The sequence below is a fragment of the Mauremys mutica genome, chromosome 2, assembly GCF_020497125.1.
Source record: "Mauremys mutica isolate MM-2020 ecotype Southern chromosome 2, ASM2049712v1, whole genome shotgun sequence".
Classification (NCBI taxonomy): Eukaryota; Metazoa; Chordata; order Testudines; family Geoemydidae; genus Mauremys; species Mauremys mutica.
Window position 1 is genome coordinate 240,922,364 of NC_059073.1, and position 13,517 is coordinate 240,935,880.

General features: G+C 38.2%; 1 protein-coding gene across 3 annotated transcripts in view; it reads left to right on the top strand.

Annotated features, from left to right (window-relative positions):
* AGMO (alkylglycerol monooxygenase) overlaps window positions 1-13,517 on the top strand; it is a 280,195-nt gene that overhangs the window by 75,552 nt on the left and 191,126 nt on the right. The gene's annotated exons all lie outside the window — the stretch shown is intronic.

Below are 13,517 nucleotides of genomic sequence, written 5' to 3' on the forward strand. Positions count from 1 at the left end.
ACAGAAATGCACTACGTGTTGTTGCTTATGATGTAGTTGTAGTCATTTCATATTCACATCCACAGGAAAGTGCTTAATGTAATTGTCTCTGTAAGCAGTAAGTGACTTGACTTTACTTTTATCTATTGCTTCTCTTCACATAATATGGTTGAAGGGATGGTAATATTTTCTAAAGTCACTAACATGTCTTGTGGAGAGAGGTGGCTGTAAAGGAGATTGCATGAGCCCTGACATCTCAGTGGTCACACCTGAGTACCATACAGAGGAGATTACTATTCGGGTTCCTACTATTCCTAGTTTTCCTCAGCAGTTGCACAGATTAGCTTATATCTGGGTGGACAACATTTAGTATTCCCTATTTGCTTTCATTTTCAGTCACTCCTCAGGTCTTTACTTGGGTCAGTGTTTAATTCACCCATTAGCCTAACAATATTCTGCTGTAATTACCAAGTCAGTATTAAGGAAAAAATTCCTCTTAAAAGCCATCAGTGAGGACTACAGGATTTGGCCCATAAAGTGCACAGACATGAGATTTTAGAGAAAGATTTCTGAATCCCAACCCCAGATAGGGTGATCAGTTAGACACTGAGCAGATGGGCAAGACACTTGGGAAATAATTCTCTGTAGTAACGTAGAGCCCTCCCCATCTACTGTCCCATTTCCAGCCATTGGAAATATTTGCTAGTAGCAGAGGCGGATGGGCCATATGCCACTGTAAGCAACCTAATCATAGCATCCCCTCCAAAAAATTACCAGGCTCAGTCTTCTAACAAGTTAGGTTTTGCCCCCACTACTCCTCTTGGAAGCCTGTTTCACAACCTTACTCCTCTGATGGTTAGAAACCTTTGTCTAATTTCAAATGTAAACTTGTTGATGGCCAGTTTATATCCATTTGTTTTTGTGCCAGCACTGGTCCTTAACTTAAATAATCTCCCTCCTTGGTGTTCATCCCTCTGATATAGAGAGCAATCATATTTCCTCTCAGCCTTTGTTTTGTTAGGTTAAACAAGCCAAGCTCATTAAGTCTCCTCTCATAAGGCAGGTTCTCCATTCCTCTGATCACTCTAGTAATCCTTCTCTGTACCTGTTGCAGTTTAAATTAATCTTTCTTATATGTGGGAAACCAGAAGTGCACACAGAAGGGATAGTTCATAAATTAAGCCAAATTTTCCTTTCAAAATTTTAAAACAAATAAACTAGCAATTCTCAAAGGGGGAAAATAATAGGGATTCAGTTATGCAGGCTTGGGAGTACACTATACTCTGATCGCTAGTCAAAATGGTGACATTATAACATTGAATTAAAAGAAAAAATATTGAAGAAAAATAATCATGAACAGAAGAGGTCAGATTCTCCAGTGCACCAGATTTCTGCCACACTGGCAACATAATCTAGCCCTAAAGACGTTTTAACCAGCTCAGGGAGATCCTTCAATAACAAGTAGCCTTTGTAGCTGGAAGCAAGGGGGCATGGCTAGGATGTGTTGTCCATTGGGAGCTAAAATTTAGGATGTGGCTGAAGGCTGATGCAGCTGAATCTGAAGAGGATCCTAACGGGAGCGGGACAGAATCCACTGATTGTCCATCATGTGAGAACTACATTCATACTGGAACACATCAAGGAAGACTACACCTGGATGGGAAAAATGCTTAAAGAAATGGAGGCTCAGGTGATCTTCAGTGGAGGAGAGCAAAGGTGAGACAAGACTATAATGAATAACAGATGGCTCAGGCATTCCTTTCTGGAATTTTTGGAAACCTTGAATCCCAGTCAAGATCCCCATTCACAGTTGGATCATTACCTGTTAATCTCTTCATTAATGCTGAAGTTTTGTCTGAGAACAGAATTGCAAAAATACACTCCCCAAAAGCCATAGACCAAAAACCTACACTGGGTTTTATGTGGAAATAGATATTCTTCATCCATCACTTCATTGTTCAAAAAGTTATATATTAGGAACAGTGGTGCTTTATTGTTGGATAATATCTATCTTTAGCTAGTAAAACAATATTCAAGATTCCAAATTCTAGTGCAAGCCATGCCAAGGATAGTAGAGAGTTTGTGTCATTGTGTCTGATGAGAAAAGACTCAAGTAAAATCTAATATGATGTTCTCATTGCTGCAACTACCTACAGAGAATTAAGCCTATAAGACGCCTCTTTGATGCCTATAAGAAGCACAAGTAATGGTATGTTTGTATTGTGGTGTTACGTTGATGTGATATTTTTGTTGTAGCATTAAAAGGTACCATAATGCATGATGGAAATGCTGTGTCTAGCGTCCCCTTTGGAGTGCAGGGATCAGATTAATTAATTGTTAATTAAAGCAAAGTTCTCCTCCTGCCATTTTTCTGTTTATAGTCAGTCAAGCTCACTATGGTCATTTAGGATTGGATTCAGAATTCTAACACTAATAATTTTTGTTTAGGGAAAGGAGGATTTTTGAGAAAACAGAACTCTTCCAAAATATTTTGTTGTAGCTTTAAGAAGCAAGAAGCTTAATATTAAAACACCTTAATTACTTGGGTATTTTTTTTTAATAAAAAATACCCAAAAGGAGGAATCTTCACAAAGAAAAACAAAAATTTTGATTAGATAGAGTCAGGATTTTTTAAAGTAGAGTTGGAAAATAACTGATACAGAGAAACTTTATTGGAAACAGTGTGGTTTAATTTACTGTTGTCATGGGCTCAAGAAGAAAAACCTAAAGGTAGGGCACAGGGCAAAATCCCTTAGCTTTTTCCATTCATGCTTAATATAGCACTAGTATCTGAACAGCAGTCTGATCTCTGAAATTAAAATTGGGTTAAGAACATAAGAACAGCCACACTGGGTCAGACCAAAGGTCCATCTAGCTCAGTATCCTGTCTTCCGACAGTGGCCAATGCCAGGTGCCCCAGAGAGAATGAACAGAACAGATAATCATCAAGGATCCATCCCCTGTCACCCATTCCCAGCTTCTGGCAAACAGAGGCTAGGGACATCATCCCAAAAAGCCATTGATGGAGCTATCATCCATGAACTTATTTAGTTCTTTTTTGAACCCTGTTTATAGTCTTGGCCTTCACAACATCCTCTGGCAAAGAGTTCCACAGGTTGACTGCATTGTGTGAAGAAATACTTCCTTTTGTTTGTTTTAAACCTGCTGCCTATTAATTTCATTTGGTGATCCCCCAGTTATTGTTTTATGAGATAACATTTCCTTATTTACTTTCTCCACACCAGTCATGATTATATAGATCTCTATCATATCCCACCCTTAGTCATCTCTTTTCCAAACTGAAAAGTCCCAGTCTTATTAATCTCTCCTCATACAGAAGCTGTTCTATACCCCTAATCATTTTTGTTGCCTTTTTCTGAGCCTTTTCCAATTCCAATATATCTTTTTTGAGATGGGGCGACCACATCTGCACACAATATTCAAGATGTGGGTGTACCATGGATTTATATAGAGACAATATGATATTTTCTGTCTTATTATCTATCCCTTTCTTGATGATTCCCTCCCAACATTCTGTTTGCTTTTTTGACTGCTGCTGCACATTGAGTGGATGTTTCCAGGGAACTATCTCTTTCTTGAGTGGTAACAGCTAATTTAGACCCCATCATTTTATTTATACGTGTGGTTGGGATTATGTTTTCCAGTGTTCATTACCTTTCAGTTATCAGTTGAATATGGTAAATTGAGGCCTTTAAAAATGGGAATATAAACAGCTGTTGGGTCTACAACACAATAATAAGAAAATGACACTTTTGTAAGGTTGACTAAAGAAAAGCACAGAAACTTGGAAGTAGCTAAGGCAATGACAGGATCTGCAACCATATACAGTAGGACAGTCATATACTAACAGTTAAATTCTAAAATCCTGATCCTGCACCTGGTTCTGTGCATGTAGACCCCAGCTTCTGCACAGAGGCCCAATTTTATATCAGTGGGACTCTGAGCCAATTTCAAGATCAGAGTCTAATTAAATGTACTACCATACTAAACTCATTACCTCTAACTTTTTAGAAAAATACCAAAGACATTTTGATGTGGGAAGAAGGAGCATAGTTGAAGTGTATATGTATGTATGTATGGGAATAATGATACTTCCTTTATCTATTTTGTTTCACTTTAACCCTGTGAATGGGACTACTCACAGGATGTAAAGTCTTCTTAGAATCAGATTCTTAGTATGTAACTTCTTTAAGATGTGGACTTGCTCTTTGTATAGAATTGTAGAAATGTAAGGCTGGAAGGGAGCTCGAGAAGTCATCAAGTCCAGCCCCCTGTGATGTGAGAGGACCAAGTAAACCTAGACATCCCTGTTTGTCCAACTAGTTCCTAAAAACCTCCAATGATGGCGATTCCACAACCTCCCTTGGAAGCTTATTTCAGAGCTTAACTAACCTTATAGTTAGACAGTTTTTCCTAATATCTAACCTAAATCTCCCTGGTAGCATATTAAATCCATTACTTCTTGTCTTACCTTCAGTGGACATGGAGAAGAATTGATCACTATGCTCTTTATAACAGCCCTTAACGTAGTTGAAGACTTATCACGTCTCACTCAGTCTTCTTTTCTCAAGACTAAACATGCTCAGTTTTTTTAAGCTTTCCTCACAGATCAGGTTTGCTAAATCTTTTATCATTTTTGTTGCTCTCCTCTTGACTCTCTCTAGTTTGTCCATATCTTTCATAAAGTGCGACACTCAGAACTGGACACGGTACTCCAGCTGAGACTTCACCAGTGCTGAATAGAGCAGGACAGTCACCTCTTGTGTCTTACATGATACTACTGCTAATACACTTCAGAATATTATACTTTTTTGCAACTGCATCTCATTGTTGACTCAAATTCAATATGTGATCCACTATAGCCCCCAGATCCTTTTCAACAATACTACGACCTAGCCAGTTATTCCCCATTTTATAGTTGTGCATTTGATTTTTCCTTCCTGAGTGAAGTGCTTTGTGCTCGTCTTTATTGAATTTCATCTTGTTGCTTTCAGACCAATTCTTCAATTGTCAAGGTCACGTTGAATTGTAATTCTGTCCTCCAGAGTGCTTGTGACCCCTCCCAGCATGGTGTCATCTGAAAATTTAAAAGCATACTCTCTACTCCAATATCCAAGTAATTAATAAAAATATTGAATAGTATCACATCCAGGACTGATCCCTACGGAACCTTCTGTATACGCCCTTCCGCAGTCCACTGATAACTGTTCTTTGAGTACAATCTTTCAACCAGTTGTGCACCCGCCTTATAGTAATTTTATCTAGACCACATTTCCATATATGTACATAAAGATTAGCACTTGGAGCATTAATCTCAGTTGGGACCTGTAGGCACTACTGTGATACCAATAAATAAAAAGAAGTTTAGAAGAGAAGAACATATTCCCATGGCTTTGATTTATGTGATAAATGTGTTATCAATTGTCTGATTTGGACAAAGGTTCATACATGTTTCTGTGGAATTTTCCCACACTTGACTTAGAAAACCAAGATACAGTATTCTCTGAGTAAATGAGCCTTTTTGGAATTCCTTTGCTTTCTACTTCCTGCTTCACAAATTGAGTTTTCTCCATTACTGTCCTAGAACAGCAGACTTTTTTTCTTTTTTCTTTTTTAATGCATGTACTTTGTTACCATGGATAAAATTTAAAGTATATTTATTATTTTTATTTGCAAACAAAATTTATCACAGAAGGGGGCGTATAAGTAAATATTCCTAAGGAAGAACACATTTGTGATCTTCCTTTGATTCAGAATCCACAGAGCCATGAAATATATTCTTCAGCTACAGACGGTATTATAGTTGCCATGCATGATTAATCATATTCAGCCAAAAAATACAGATTTTAAGACTGGAAGTTCTGTCTGGTAGCCCACCCTTACTTATGCTAAAGCTGCAAGGTCAATGCAGATTTTCAGCCTTACCTTTTGAATTCCATTGCTTCTGTATGGTCCTGTCTATATGAGTCATTCTATCCTGCACTGGCCTGCTGCATGCTAACTATCCATGTGGACCCTGCTGCTGTGCTCTAAAAGTTCCCTAGTACACTTGATCTACCCCACTTTGAAATGGAACTAGATTAAAGTGCCTTTTAGTGTGCAGAAGCAGGATCCACATGGACAGTTAGTGAGTGGCGGGCTAGTGGAGGGTAAATTTATGTCCCAGCTTACCATGAACTAAGTATCAATATAGAAAAGCCCTGTGTGTTCATGAGTACCAGGCTAAGCATACTATGCATGCTCTCAGAAACTAATAAATAATGTTAGATCTTTTGTGTTACTGAACTATAGGACATATTGCACCATTCATTTCTCATTCATTTCAATGTGGCTGAATTTACAGTATGTATTTATAGTATGTATTTTTAAAATTTCACAATCCAGGCCACATACAGTAGAATTAATTTTACTAGGCATTGTCTAACTTAGTTCCCTTGCATCACACTGATTATTTATCTCCAAATATTTAACTGAGATCATCATACTTCCTTCAGATAAAAAGAAAACAAAGAAGTTTTGAACCCAGTAACTGAATGTTTTAAGTAAATAATATAAGACATTATAAAAATTGACTTTTAACATGATAACCAGTTAATATTTCCTTTGATTTTTGGTATTAATATGTCCTTTGTTCTGGTCTATTGGATTAAATCTTTAGGCTCTGATCTTGCAAATTTTTCTGCATGGGCATAGGGATCCACCCATATGGATCTTTTTGCAGTGTTGGGGCCACACATACACAATTTGTGTGTGTTCATGTTTATATGTAAAGCATTTGGCTTAATCCTCACTTCAGATGGCCCACTGCAACTTCTCCGTGATGGCTCATCACAACCTGTCCATTTCGCTCACAACGTACCCCTCAATCCAGCCTTATAAAATTCTGCTTGTGTGGGGGAAGTACTGTGTGTGTGTGTGTGTGTGTGTGTGTGTGTGTGTGTTCCCGATTGTCATAATAAGGGTGGGTGCATAGATGTTGTGCTTGGTTTGAAGGTGTTTCATGACAGTTGTGAAAGGCTGCCTTAATCTTAACAGGCTATCTCAGCCATCCCCTTCCTGTGACCCTTCCCCTTTCAGCTCCCCTACTCTAAAAATGTTTCCTAGCAGAACCCAGCAGGTCTTTTATATGATAAATTGAAATTTTGTATTGCAGCTGGTGTTCTCATCAGATGTGCAGTAGGCTCTGGGGGTCATTCATTAATCCGATAGAGTGGCTGTTGGCAAATCCCTACACATACGTTTGAAGTTTTAAAGTGAAGTTGTACTCTGAAGAGTGACTTTGTAAAAATGGGATTTTGGGGATATATGTTCATTGTAGCTCATTGATTTCTGTATAAAATACACTTGCTTTACAAGTAAAATGGGAATCAGTTTTCATAGAATACAAAAAAATAAAATTTGACATATGTACAGAAGTAGGATTCCACTGGGGGAAGAAAAAATTATCAGATGATGGTTCATAGCCATTATAACATATTTTTGCATACAGGAGATCATTCATATGGACTAAAATAGACATGAGGCTGAGTTCACTTACACTGCTTTCACATTAGTGTGACTTCATTGACTTCAAAGGAGCAACTTCTGATTTACACTGTTGTGGGATCAAAATCACCCAAAGCATCTGCCCAGTTTGTTGCCTATTGCCTGTCTGTCTTCTGTGTGCCAGATTCTGCCACCTATTGTAGTTTTGTGCTATGCATCTGGCATAAAGCATCTGCTAAGTCATCTTTTCTGGCTACCAACAGATTCTTCTGGCACGAGTGAATCCCTGAACGACATGGAGCTGGAATAGTGGCCTCTTTATCAACCCCTTTTCCTGTCAGTATAAAGGGCCATGGAGATGCTATTTCTGTCCAGTCCCTAACTACCATAATGGCCCTTTGTGGGATCATTACCAGCACTCATAATTTACAGCTCTGGCAGGCTATAAAAGGGCCAGGCTTGGAGATCTGTCCCTAAGCCTTCATATTCAAAAATGGATTTGTAGATGTGTTGGCTCAGTTACTGGAGTGCTTTTTGTTAGAAAACTCAATAACGGGAAGTTGTATTTCCAAACTATCTTTTATCTTTTTTGATGTGTCCATCTTTGATATATTAACTTTTCCCATCCAGGGCCGGCTCCAAGCACCAGCCCAGTAAGCAGCTGCTGGGGGCGGCCAACTGTGAGGGGCGGCACATCTGGGTCTTTGGTGGCGGGTCCCTCACTCCCTCTCGGAGCGAAGGACCAGCCGCTGAATTGCCGCTGAAGACTGAAGCAGTGGCGGTAGAGCTGCAGATCGCGATCACGGCTTTTTTATTTTATTTTTTTTTGCCGCTTGGGGTGGCAAAAACCCTGGAGCCGGCCTGTTCCCATCATGACTCCTCCAACATTTTGCTGTACCAGAAAGAGTTGGGGGAAAGGGCATTCCTTTTCTTTTCATTGGTATGCTATAAGGGATCCAGCTTCTGCTAGAAAATGTTAAATTAATATGTCATGTATTTTGAAAGATGACCTTTCTAGTGGGAGGTCAAGGATCAGTCCTAGTGATTCTTTGGCCAAATCACAGCCCTTGATATGCTGGATATGTGTGAACATTGCTTGAAAAAAATCCTGTATGCAAAGAAGCTTTTACATCTTTTTAAAGCTTAATTTTCAAGTGTGTCATACTTGGTGCACAATCAGGGCAACAGGAAACCTTTGTGTGTGAAAATTCCATGGAACATGAGGACATGTCCTTAGGGTCATGCAGTTGACAATCTGTGGACAAGGTCCAAACAACCAAACACCATAGGATACCCAAAGCTGTGAAATCAATACAACATTTTAGTTTAAGAAAGTTTGCTAGCGGTGTTTGGGGTTCCCAGAGAGACCCATTATTTTACTGGCTCTATTACCTCATGTTACCATAGTCTAGCTATGCATTACAAAAAAAGTTCAGAGTAAGGTTCAAATGTTGTCCTTGATACACCCTGGTGTGCTTAGGTTCTTGGAGAGCATACCGTGTTTGCACAATAGCTATGCAGAACAGCATGAGCTAATGATCCAATTTTAGCCATATTTTTGCACAATTCCTGGATTTCTTCCCTTTTAAAATCTAAAAGTCAATGTCACTGTCATGCACTTTTATGTTAAATTTTGTCTTTTTAAATATCAAAATGGGGGGAAAAACTATGAAAGGGGAGTCCACACTGACACAATATAGATTCTGGTATAAGTTTAGACATTTTCTAGAATTGGCATTCTTTTTCTGATTAAGCATAATGATTCTACATGGGCTTTGTATTCCATGGAAACCTTTGGTAAATGGAAGCTTTCCCAGAGTAAGTCCTTAAATATCTACCCTTGTGTTTAAAATAGTACACGTAGCTAGTCTGTCTTTTAAAAATCCTAATATAAAATAATAACTGGATGTCAATGTAAATGCTGTTTATAAACACCCAGTTTGTGTTAAACTTATGTCCACGTTCATTTGAAAAAAATGAAAAAAAGCCAGGTCGTCTTATTTGTCATGGGCGTAGTCCCTAAGTGCTTTGCTGCTTTGGAGCCAGAGTGCTCAGCGCCTTGCAGGATCAAGTCCCGTCTGAAGAACAGCTTGGGAGACGGGGGAGGAAATAGTTCCTGAGTTTACCTCCTAGACCAGCTCCCAGCTGAGAGCAGATTCCTAATGCTAGATTGAAGAAACAGTTTGTGACGGAAATGCTGAAGCAACCTCAAAACAATGGTGAAATATAGGGCAATAATATAGTGCAGAAATACAGAATAAAATAATGAAAAAGATACCCCCTTATCTGAATTTAAAGAAGGCTGACATCAAAGTTTGTTAGAAAAAATTTCACACAAGGAAAATGAAAATTGTTCAGTGCAAACTGAGATCTCATCATGCACAAACAGACTCCCGACCGCCATACTGAGCTAACTTCACTGTAGTGGGGACCTGCATGGCTCGAGGGAGGGGTCTGCCTGTGACAGTTACAGGATTAAATTTGCTTTTGATACTATTGATCTGATTCCTTTGCAGTTCTTAATGCAAAAAGTGAGTTGAGTTTAAGAGCAAACAGTACAATAAGATCTTGAAGTCGACCAGTCTTAACTGAGAGTATTATGAGAAAATGTTTCTGTTATGTCATTTCCCTTTCACACACAAACTAAACCTACACATTCATCCATTGGCATATTAAAGGCAAATGAAATATTTGCAGCCCTGTACATGTATGTTAAACGGGCCATATTTACTTCTTCCTTCAGAAGACCACACAGAAAGAAAGCGGAACCCTGCATAGAATCTTTTCAGAGCCTCATGATCCTCTCCATTTTCCTCTTTTATTCATCTCTCCCTCCCAATATTCTGAGCCTCCTCCACATCATGCGATACTTTCTGGTCCTGTATGCTGTGTGCAAGCGAGAGAAGCAAGTGGCCAAGAATAAATAGCACTGTTAAAACATGCAAAGGCAGACTCAAATCAGCATAAGACAACATATACAGGATACTAACATAATATTTAGTCAGGTGATCACATACTGATTATAAATGTAGCCTTTAAGAAAAATGTTCAAAAATTACCTTTCTGCATATTTTGCTACATAATGAAATTTGCAACTGGATTTCTCACATTTAAATGTTTGGTGGTGTTTTGTTGTGGTACCAAGATATAAATTATTTGATATAATGTGCATAAAGCAGATAAATGGTAACCCATTTGTGAGCTGTGAGATTAAGAAATGCTACAGTTAATATATGTGCAAAAGCTAGCATCAGTGCACAGTGTGAGAGAATAATGAAAACACTTTTAATTTGTATGGCCCTGACTCAGCAGAGCACTTAAGCATATGCTTAAAATTAAGCAAATGCATAAGTACATTCTCATACACTAAAGCACTTAAGCACATGCTTAAGTCCTGCTTAAATCAATGATGAGTCAAAGTTAAGCACTTCCTTAGGAGCTTTGCTGAGTTATGGTTTATAATGGCAGTGGTGGTATATCCAGAAATTTTTTTAGGTAAATATTTAAATATTTCCATTATATAGTAACAATGAAAATGATGTGGCATACAGTAACAGAATAATATTAGTTGAAGGCACTTCTTTGCCTCATACCTCACTAATAAGCAGGAGCTGGAAGTAGGCATGTACCACTTAGAGTCTGGGATGTGAGATGGTGTTACTTCCTGTCTGTTTTTGGAGTGTTTGAAGCACCCACATGTAGACATCAAAGTCATGTTTTGTGTAGTCTCTTTTGTTGCTACCAGTGCATATCGGTGGGAACTTGGCAATTATAGAAACAGGGCCTCATGTTCCTATACCTGGAATAACTACTTCTGGGAATGCTGAATGCAGGTAATAGCCCATTAGCTACAGCATCTAATCTGCTCAGTAGATACTCGTTAATGAATATATAGAGCATTGAAGAGCATTTTATAAGGGGTAGGATGGAATAGTTTCCTGTACCCTATTTATTACTGCTGATAATGTAAAAATTATGGGGGAATATTCAAAGGCACAAATGGGAGCAAACAGCTACCTAGTGCAGTCAGTAATACTATTAGTATGCACATTGCCCTGACTCCCAACTTTTTCCTCAGACTTTTTGCTACCCTTGCTCATTGCATCATATCTAATTGTAGATTATAAGATCTTCAGAGCATTAGACTAAGCTTTGTATTGGTTCTTTAAAGCATCACATACTTGTGGGACTGTATGAATTATAATATAGATCCCCTAGGCATCTTTTTCAGTGTAAAATTATTTTACTGCTTCAGAACTCTTAAATATGCTTTGTTTTCATATAGGAGAGAGTGACTGTGTAGTCTTTTGAAAGAAGTTCATGCAAATTGGGAGTTTCAAGATGTTAAATTTCTTCTTGCACCTGTGAAATGCCTTCTTGAAGGTGAATTTATAGACTCTTTAGTCAGTGACCCATGTAAAATGAGGGACAGATTTAAGACATGGTTGGCACAATTGTAGAGTAGTTATGTGTCATGCAATCTGTGTGACTGTAGATTAATCATGCCCGTTTGCTTTACTTCTAGAGTTTAGGAGACAAAATTAATTTGTTTGATACAGGAAGTATGGTTTAACTTTAGATGTTCCTTTGTATCTAGTGGCACTTAATCCAGTAGATTAATGTTTTTTTTTCCCTTTCTTTTTCAATGATTTATGTTATAAAACACAGGACTTCTTCTGTTACACCTAGAGATTTCTCCTCTGGGTAAGCAGCATTGTAAATTTATTAAATACAGCTACAGTGTCATGATAACTTTTAGTATGATGGTGAAGTGAGAACATTGATCTTATGTAATTTGAGTCAGAAAAATCTGAACAGATAAACTATTTGTAACTTTTTGCAGCTGAATAAGAACATAAGTAATATTAGTAACAGAAAAAGGCCATCTGGTGCAATTTTCCTGCCATTTTTTGATTCATTATAATCTTAACCACCTGCACTGTAACTGTGCCCTCTCCCCAGTCCCATCCTATTCCAGAAACAAATATATCTATCTCTTGAAAACTTTTATACTATTTGCTTCACTAGCTCACTCTTTCCTTATAACTTTGCATAAAATCTGAATAATATGTATTATTATTTCTAGCACAGTAATCCCCAAAGGTTCCAATCATATCAGGCTCCAGTTATATTAAGTGCTCTACAAAGTGTAGAAACATAACAAGAGACATCCCTGCCCAAAGAATTTATCCTCTAGGTTAAGAGAGATGCAACAAGTGAGTGTAACAGATAAACAGAAGGCATGGAGGATTAAGATTGAGTCATATGATTGAATAGACTAGCCATGTGCACAGTATACAGGCACAAAGTTTTCTTGGGGTGCCCAGGATTGTGAGTCACTGTGTTCCCCCTGCCTTAGCATGAGAGAGAATGGATGTCATGAACATGGATGTCAGCTCCCTGACACTCCCAGTGGGTTAGCCACCCAATATCCTTACAGGTTTCAGAGTAGCAGCCGTGTTAGTCTGTATCCGTAAAAGAACATGAGTACTTGTGGCACCTTACAGACTAACTTGTGGCACCTTATAGACTAAAATGTATTTGAACATATGCTTTTGTGGGCTACAGCCCACTTCATTGGATTCTATGCATCTGTTCTTTTTACCAATATCTTTAGTGCTCTTCCAGCCCCTATTTTCCTTGCAGGTTAACACTTGGTGTACTCCAGTCCCTGAGCTCCTCTGAAAGGTCCCCCTGTAGAGTCCAGCGCTTCTCACTGGACACTCACAGTAATTGCCAGGTTTGTTGTTCCTAAGGGAACAGTATACACACAACTTGATTAGTACAATTCAGGATCAGGTCTTTTATATAACTACAGCATGGAGATGTATTTATAGTGAAACAATTGTAAGTTTATTATTAAAGACTGAGATTTAAGAGATACTGAGTAAGGATAATGGAAACAAAAAATGGTTACAACTATAAAAAAAAAGTCAAACACAGTTCTTAGAGTCTAAATTTAATTTTAACAAGCTAAAACCCTTATCTACAGCAGTTTTGCCCTAAGGCTTCCTTGCAGCATTTCTCCAACC